General features: G+C 45.5%; 1 pseudogene; it reads left to right on the forward strand.

The window, feature by feature from the left end:
• Positions 1-730: 730 nt before the first annotated feature.
• On the forward strand, positions 731-925 carry LOC111727995 (annotated as a pseudogene).
• Positions 926-8,553: the final 7,628 nt, after the last annotated feature.

Genomic DNA, 8,553 nt, shown 5'->3' on the forward strand with positions numbered 1-8,553 from the left:
AGGCAGCCACTTTTGACAGAGGTCCAGAGAAACTGTGGTAGCCTTAGGAATTGGAGTCCCCAAAGGGCTTCATACTTGGGATAGCAAAGAAGATACTCAGAGTTAAACATAAAGGCTGCGTCTGGATGGTGACAGCCCAGTGGCACAAGTGCACAGCTTGGATGACACATGGAAAGGGAACTTTAGCTGACCATAAGGTCAATATAAGTTGATATGCCCCCCAAAATTAAAATGAAAAGATAAATCTGTTCTTAGATTCCATTTATAGAAATTCATGTCTGGAACAAAGGAAGTGAGAGTTTCCCTGAATTCCACGCTGCTGAGAAAATTTATTCATCAGTTATTAACGGGGCACTTCCTGGGTGGCTCCGGGAACACAGAAGCGAATGAAGCAACACCAGCCCTGGGCATGGGGCCATGTCTCTATTACCCAGAATTCTGTATTCCTACTGTGGATAACTGCAGAGGGGATCAGTTCTGATGCTCTAGGTCCATGGGAATGGGGAAAGTTAGAGTGATCCCTAAGGAAGAACTGGGACATGGAGGACTTAGATGATTGCATATAAATGGTGTGTGAAAAATTGGAGGTAGCTGGGTGTGGTGCTGAGCACCTGTAGTCTCGGCTACTCTGGAGGCTGAGGTAGGAGGATCGCTTGAGCACAGGAGGCTGCTGGGAGCTATGGTGATGCCAGGGCACCCTACCCTGGGCAACACAGTGAGACCCTGTTCGGAGACGATACTTTCAGGGATCCTTTCTATATTAGGTTCCAGGGAAGTTTCTCTGAAAGCACACGAGGAGGAGGTGCCTTGTTCTCTCCTGAGGGAGAAGCTGGTCTTGGTGTCACCTTGCTGCCATCTCCCTTTGCCACTGGTGATCACTGTCTCCCCTGGGGGAGTAAGAAGGAGAGGATGCTGTCTGAGTGGTTTCCATTATTAAATAACCTGGATACATATAACTGAATAAAGGAACAGGGGATATTCTTCTTGGTGAAGAAAAGAAAGGAGACAGTTGGTGCTATTTTTTTTTTTAACATTCAAAACTGTGCTAACCAATAAAAAGCCACTAGCCACATGGGACTATTTACATTAAAGTTAAAATTAAATAAGATAAAGCCTTATGCTCCTCGGTTGCAGTCGTCCCCGTCTAGACACTCAGCAGCCACGCGGCCTGTGTGGGCAATGGTGTTGAAGGACGTAGCTCATTTCCACCTTCGCGGGAAGTTCTGCTGGAAAGTGATGGAAGGACTCCCACGTGGGAGAGGACACACTACGTCCATGCATTGTTTAGATTTGAGGCTTTGGAAATTTGAGCAGGACAGATTTGAGCCTTGTATTAGCAAAAACTTCCGCATAGAAATAGCTGTCCCAAGATGCCTCGTAGGCAGTAAATTCCCCGTTACTGTAAGGATTCAGCTCAGGGCCGGGTGGTTATCTGATTCAGATTCTCTTATGCAGTTGCTTTGGCCGTGCATTTCCCCTGCAGGATTCTCTGTGCTGTGAACGGTGTTCTCTGTCAAGCACTCCTTCTCTGGCAGGCACGCAGCTGCACGCTTTCCTCACGTCATCACATTTGTGGTTTCTGGGCCATTCTGCAAGTCAGATGATGTCATCACCATTTACAGATGAGGAAGCAGAACCACAGCCAAGCTGCTCCAGACCCAGGCCTGTCTGGTCCCGAGCTTGTAACTGGTCCACTCTGACCTTAAACTAGCATATGCTCAATAAATACCATTCACTGAAGAAACTGCACCAAGTGGGTACATTAGTTCCTAAAAAACAATTCTCCTGCGTGACTGATGTATCTTAGCCAAAGTAAAACTGAACTATATATTGAAGAAGGGAATATTAATAATCGAGTATTAACGTTGGTTAGTTCTTGGTAGAATTTGAGGTTTTTCTTTTTGTCCTTTTTTTAAAAAAAATTGTCATTTATTCAACAAAAAGAACTTTGCTTAAAAATGTAATCCCTGCATGAGCACTGAGATAACTTTAGTGTCTACATAGAGTGTTTAAAACTCCACCCCCCAAACACAGTGACTTACAAACGACAGTGACTCATTAGTTCTCATGCTCACTCCCCTGGGCCTCTCATGTGGCTGGATCCAGCTTGAAATTGGTTGGGCTGGGCGGTCAGAGGCAGCTCCGCTCACGTGGTCGGCACTTGGACCTGACTGTCGGTGGAGTGCCCTCCTCCTCTGGCTTTCTCCTTCCACGAGGTTCCTCCCACTTCCTTAGTTGGTATAGTGGTTTTTGGCAGCATTCCAAGAGTGTCCAAGGGGGTGAGGGTGGAAGCTGTATCTTCTCTTGAGGCCTGAGCTCTGGCACACGCTGTATTCTTTTGGTCAAAGCCAGCCTGGTTTAAGGGAAGGAGGCCTCACCTTTTGATGGGAGGAGCTGCAGGGTATCATAACCATTTATTTTTTTCCTACCTCCCATCCCTTGCAAAGCATCCATTTAAACCTCATGGAATACAGGCAGAGAATAGTCTAGGAATTGTCTCAAATGCCACCTTAGAATGTTGAATTGATTTCTTCATGGTCTGTGGATGATTTATTCAGAATTCTCACGGTTGGCATCCATGTTATTCTTACCTCTGCGGGCATCCTGTTTGGGCCTGTGATGCCTCAGATATAATCCTGAACTTACTCAAAGGTCTGAGCTTTTTACTTTTGAGTGATTATACTCAAGTGGAAATAATAGGTGACAACTAATAGTTTTTACACACGCAAACGTCCTCCGAATATTTTCAGGCGGGATTGATAGCTGAAAGATAAAACAAATAAAAGCTTGATCAAGGAAGCAACCCAAAAGTCCACATGGGTGAACGGAGGAGGAAAATGTGACATATACTCACAATGGAATATGATTCAGCTGTGAAATGAAGGAAAGTCTGTCCCATGCTAAAACATAGATGAAAACAGAGGATATCGTACTCAATTATGGTGCATTTACACCGGTCACAAAAAGACAATGTTTTATGATTCCACTTATGAGAATTTTAGAATAGTCAAATTCATAAAAACAGGAAGTAGAGGGGCTCGGTGCCTGTGGCTCAAGTGGCTAAGGTGCCAGCCACATACACCTAAGGTGGCGGGTTCGAATCCAGCCCGGGCCGCCAAACAACAACGATGGCTGCAACCAAAAAATGGCCAGGCATTGTGGCGGGCGCCTGTGGTCCCAGCTACTTGGGAGGCTGAGGCAGGAGAGTCTCTTGAGCCCAGGAGTTGGAGGTTGCTGTGAGCTGTGATGCCATAGCACTCTACCCAGGGGGACAACTTGAGGCTCTATCTCAAAAAAAAAACAACAAAAAACAGGAAGTAGGATGGTGGTTGCCTGGGGCTGGGATGAGGGGCAGTGAGGAGCTGTGCAGTGGGCACAGAGTTTCAGTTTTGCTCTTCAAGAAGAAAGAATTGTGGAGCTCTGTGGTGCAACAATATACTTAGCAGTATGAACTATACACTGGTTAAAACGGTAAATGCTATATTTTTTAGCCACAATTAAAAATAAAAAAAATAAAAAAAATTTGATTAAGGAAAAACCTATAATGTTCCCATTCAGGACTCTTCTCACAGAGTCCAGTTCATGGCTGTGGTTGTCTTCGGGCCTTTAGCTAGGGGAACCTTGCTTTCTGGTGGAACAGAATCCGGAGACCTGTTGAAAGAGGAAATAAGTACTGGTCCAGTTCCCCTCTTAGGAGAGCCCTGATGCAGCCTGTGTAGGTTGGGTAGAGCAGCTCAGTTAGTGAGTGAGTCCCACCGTGGCTGGAGGGCTGGACTTACACCACATGCGCACTGCAGCATGGCCACCAGCTGAGCTCAGTGCCTTAAACGTCACCTGCCAACCATAAGTCGAAACCTTTCAGTTGCTGACTGTTTCATCTGTGCATCCCTGAGAATTTGCAAACGCTCTTCCTTTGGTCAGAAGTTGCTGTTGACTGAAGAGACGGGTAGTTTCCCGTTGAGGTCCTGTTAAGGCTGAGATGGGAACTCCTCTCAGAGCTCCCTCTTCTGTGCCCATTTGGAACCTCTCTTAGTGAATTCCCCTGACTGCTGGGGAAGGTGTTAATGGGGATTGTTTTCTTCTGCATAATAGGAAGTCTTGACTAGGCAGTCAAGGTTGGGTGGAGGACTTGTCTGTGCTTCCGTTCTACACCCCCCCACCCCCGTGATATGGAATCTGAGTTCATTCACACTGCCTTGTGGTTACTAAATGGCAGAGAAACACACCACCTGAGTGGGGTGCTGGCTTAGTCACTTACCAGGTTTACTACAGTTAGTCATCAAGACCTTCCTACAGCAGGTACATCCATGCAGTGCCCACCCTCACACGACACTGTCTCCCAGACAGCTGGAAATGGAGCTCCATCCTCACCGCAGGGAAAGCTTGCAGGCACCCTCTGCAATGCCAGCCCATGCCTACCATGCACTCCCAGGCACTGCCTCTAACGATTCCCTTTCAGTGATAAATCCCTTAAACACCCAGGAGATTTTGCACACAGGTATTCCATGCCCTGCATTTGGCTTGTGCCAAATGTATATTTGTTGATTCTCTGAAATAATTTGATTTCTTTCCTCTCTTAGGACAATTCCAGACTATTCCAGGGATGGACATTGAAAATGGAAATGAGAGAGCTTCTGCTGTAACACAGAAACACTTGACTTTTCTTCCAGACGGCAGAGAGAGTGACATGGCCTTTAAAGACGGTTTCTGTCATAGCTGGAGGCTTTGTGCTTATGCCCCTCCCCCAACTTCCATCTCTCAGGGTCTGTTGGCCGCTGCGCAGACACACTGGGCAGCTGACTTGGCGGGAGAAGGACCGAAAAGCACAATCTCCAACTTCTGCATAATGAAAATAATGGGGGTGTTTAAATAGTGGGGGATATTAACATACATTATCATAACACAATATTAATACCTATGTATGTAATGTTAATATACGTCTGTTTGTCCTTTTCTCCCTTGTTCTGCTGACTCATGGTCAGACGGCGGAAGGGCAGTCCGCTGTAGGTGAAGCTCAGGAATGATCCACTGAGTGCTGAACTTCTCACTGCCATGGAGGGGCCAGGGCTGGGGGGCAGAGCAGCCTCTCCAGGGGGCTCATTTTGTTCTTGGACCTTAATGAGCCCTCTGAGGCCTGCAGCGCTGCCTGGCACGCCAGGACCTGGCTGCTCTGCTGGGGCGATTTTGCCCAGGGCCTGTGGGAACCATAGGCTCATCAGTATGTTCTCATTGTGACGGTTTCTGAAGCCTCAATTTCTGAGGTCTTCCATGGCACACTATAATTTCAGGATTGACAATGATGCTGACAAGAGTGAAAAGAAAACGTGTTTAAGGAAACGGGAATTTCTCTCAACCTTTATTTTGACATTCAGCAGTAGATGATGGATGTTTTAAATTACTCTTGATAAGAAGCTATCAGTAGGAGTTATTTTGTTTCACAGATACCTGGCAGGTCAAAAACATACTCAAATTGAACAAATATTCTCAAATTAAGTACAAGGAATAGTAAGCTGAGGAGTTAGGGCCACAGGGAAGGAGGGAATTCAGAGGGACAGAAGCTCCTTTACAGGGGTCAAGGGAGCCAGACGCCTGCGTCATGTCCACAAGAAACCATGCAGTTAGAAGAGACAACTGCGGGGGTCAGAGGGAAATCAGGTGCTTGTGATTGATGTAGGAGCAGCAGCACCTACAGAACAGGTCGGGGAACCCTGCCAGCCAGGCTGTCAGGAGGCCTGGGAGCTTGGACGGAGAGAACAAGTCATCTGAAGGACTCTGCAATTTCAGATGTCTTTCAGAATCACTTAATCTCTCTGAGGCCTTAGTTTCTCATCTATAAAATGGGATAGTAATACCCTTGTTGCTGCGGTGAGGGACAAAAAGGGTAATGTGCACGAAATTGCCTTGAAAATTGTGTTGCATTGTGCAGTTGTTGTTTGGATAAATCACATTTGCTGTGACAATACAGATAGTAGCTGTGCCTGCTTTTCAAACCATTCTCCACTTCCAAGACAGCTATTAGAAGTTATAAATTATATTTGTATGATTATTTGTAAATAATATTCATTGTAAAAACACTGAGTACCTATCGGGTGTTAGGTGCTATGCATTGTGGGAGAGACAGAGCACCGGGATCATTGTCTCACTGAAAGTTCCTACAAGTTATTCCTACGGTGTGTGCACAGACTTTCATGACTTTTTAAAATGTATATTAACCAAATTGGTCTCCAGAAAGGCTTACTCCACCATGAGGAATGTGGGTTTTTCTGCCTTTTCAAGAATACAGGACAGCATTTGAAGATTTCATGCTGGTCTAGTTTATTATTTTAATTTTAATTTATTTCATTCTTAATGTACTGGATTTTAAAAAATACACATAATGTGTTTTACTATTATAATGATATAAAATTAGTGCTTTGTACAAAGCTCTGACAGCCAAAACAAACAAAAAAGAACATCGTCCCATCTCCTTGTCTTTGGACAGATAATGATCCTCATAACTGAAGGGCAAGAAGCCTTGAGCTTTGGTGGATCTAGAGAAAAGCTGCAGTGAGGTCCAGGCTGGAAGGTCTCTAGGGCAGGGGGAGAGGGGCCCAGAGGGCCAAGAGAGACCTAGAGATGAGGAGGTGGAAGTCAGGGTGACCTCTGAGGCTGGAACTGCTGACTACCCCAAAGAAATGGACAGTCATCCTTGAGATTCACTGGTGAAAATACATTTTAGTGCTTGTGTACCACTCCTGTTTACTCTTAAAAATTTTTTTTCTTATGGTATAGTACAGATAACATAAAACTTACCATCTTAACCAGTAATAAGTACACGGTCAGTGGCATAAAGCAGGCTCATGCTCTTCTGCAACCATCACCACCCTCCATCTCCAGAACATCTTCATCTTTCAGACTGGGATTCTGTGTCCATGAAACAATAACAGCCCCCTCCCTGGCCCACCCAGACCCTTCATTCTGCTTTCGGTCTCTATTAATTTGGCTACTCTTAGCAAATGGGCGGATGCAAGTGGGTTGTTTGTTCATCTGTGACTTGGTTCTTTCACTGAGCAGAATGTGTTCAAGCTTCATCTGTTGTGGTGGAATCAGAATTCCCAGTCTTTTTAAGGCTGAATAATATTCCTGTTTACTCCTAAGCCCCCTTTGAGGCCTTGTGTGGCGTCTGAGTTCACGAATGTGCCTGTATTGAGCTGGGACCCAGCCTAAGACAGGACCCGCCCTGGGGACTGTGTGGGGCACAGCTGCTCGGCCCTCCACGCAGCTTGGGGCTTTGCTGGCCCGACCTCACTCTCCTCCATGTTGGTTCTTCCTGGGTCTCGGAGGAACTCAGAACTCTCCTGATTGAATCTCTGGAGGCTGTGGTGGGCTGGGAAGTATCCTTGTGCTTCCTCCAAGCCTTGTCTGAGGCCAAACTTTTGTTGTTCCTCTGCATGATAGGTTCTCTTCCCTTTTGGGGGGAATGGTGGTGGAGTTTGTAGCAGCATAGAAATACCTGTTACCAGGGGAAAGTCCTCCTTTTTTGTGGTATTTGTATGCCTTAGAGTACTACTCAGCCATGAAGAGGGATAAATTCAGGCCTGTTGCAAAAATTTGTATGGAATTGGATACTATTATCCTGAGTGAAATATGGAAAGAATGTAAAAACAGATACCACATGTACTCACTATTAAACTGGGACTAATTGATGAGCTCACATGTGCACAGAGGGAAGTAAAACTCAGTGGAAAGCAAGCGGGGGTGGGACGGGAAAGGGAGGGGTGGAGAGGCAGACCCTACCTAAGGGGTCCAGTGAACACTGTTGGGGTGATGGGCATACGTAATACCCTGACTCAAGCATAACAAAGTGATAGCAGCAACCATATTGTACCCCAGTAATATTTAGAAATTTAAAAAAATTTCTAAGAGTTTGAGTATTTCTTTTAAAGTATTTCACCAAAGTATTTCTTTTAAAGTAATGCCACAAAAGAAGAGATTTAAGTATGGCTCTTTGGAAGAGCAGGCAACGGAGATGGAATGGTCATTTTAGTACGGGGTTTTAAAAAATAAGAGTATTTTTGCCTCCTTTTCCTCCTCCCGTGAAGCTGTTAATAGTTTATACAGCTCCCACCTAAGGCGCGAACTTTAAATTAAACACTTACAGTGTTATCAATTAATATGAGAGAACCCGGCAAAGGAAGTGAGTGTGCTATAAGATCAGGTGGAGCTGAATGCTGATAAAAGGGTTCAACAACGCCGTCTTCATGTCCTGGACTCCTGGGAGAATTTCCTTGAACTGGTTCACGTAGTCAAAAGCCTTACATTCTTTTCTGAAGGACAGTTGAGATCATTTTAATCATAATGGAGACTATATGCTGTGAAAGTCTTTAAAAGAATGATGGAGAGAGTTTGCACGGTGAAGGGTACGTCCTGGGCCAGCTTTCAGCCCGCATTAGCACACAGCGCTCTTGTGCGAAAACGCAGGCTCCCCTCACCAGGACTCCCAGTAACTATGAAAAGTGAAGCAAGGCTGGAAGCGAGGCCATGGGTGTTAAGCATGTTAACGTTTCCATTACG

The sequence above is a fragment of the Otolemur garnettii genome, unplaced genomic scaffold, assembly GCF_000181295.1.
Source record: "Otolemur garnettii isolate 467f Iridium unplaced genomic scaffold, OtoGar3 scaffold00136, whole genome shotgun sequence".
Lineage (NCBI taxonomy): Eukaryota > Metazoa > Chordata > Mammalia > Primates > Galagidae > Otolemur > Otolemur garnettii.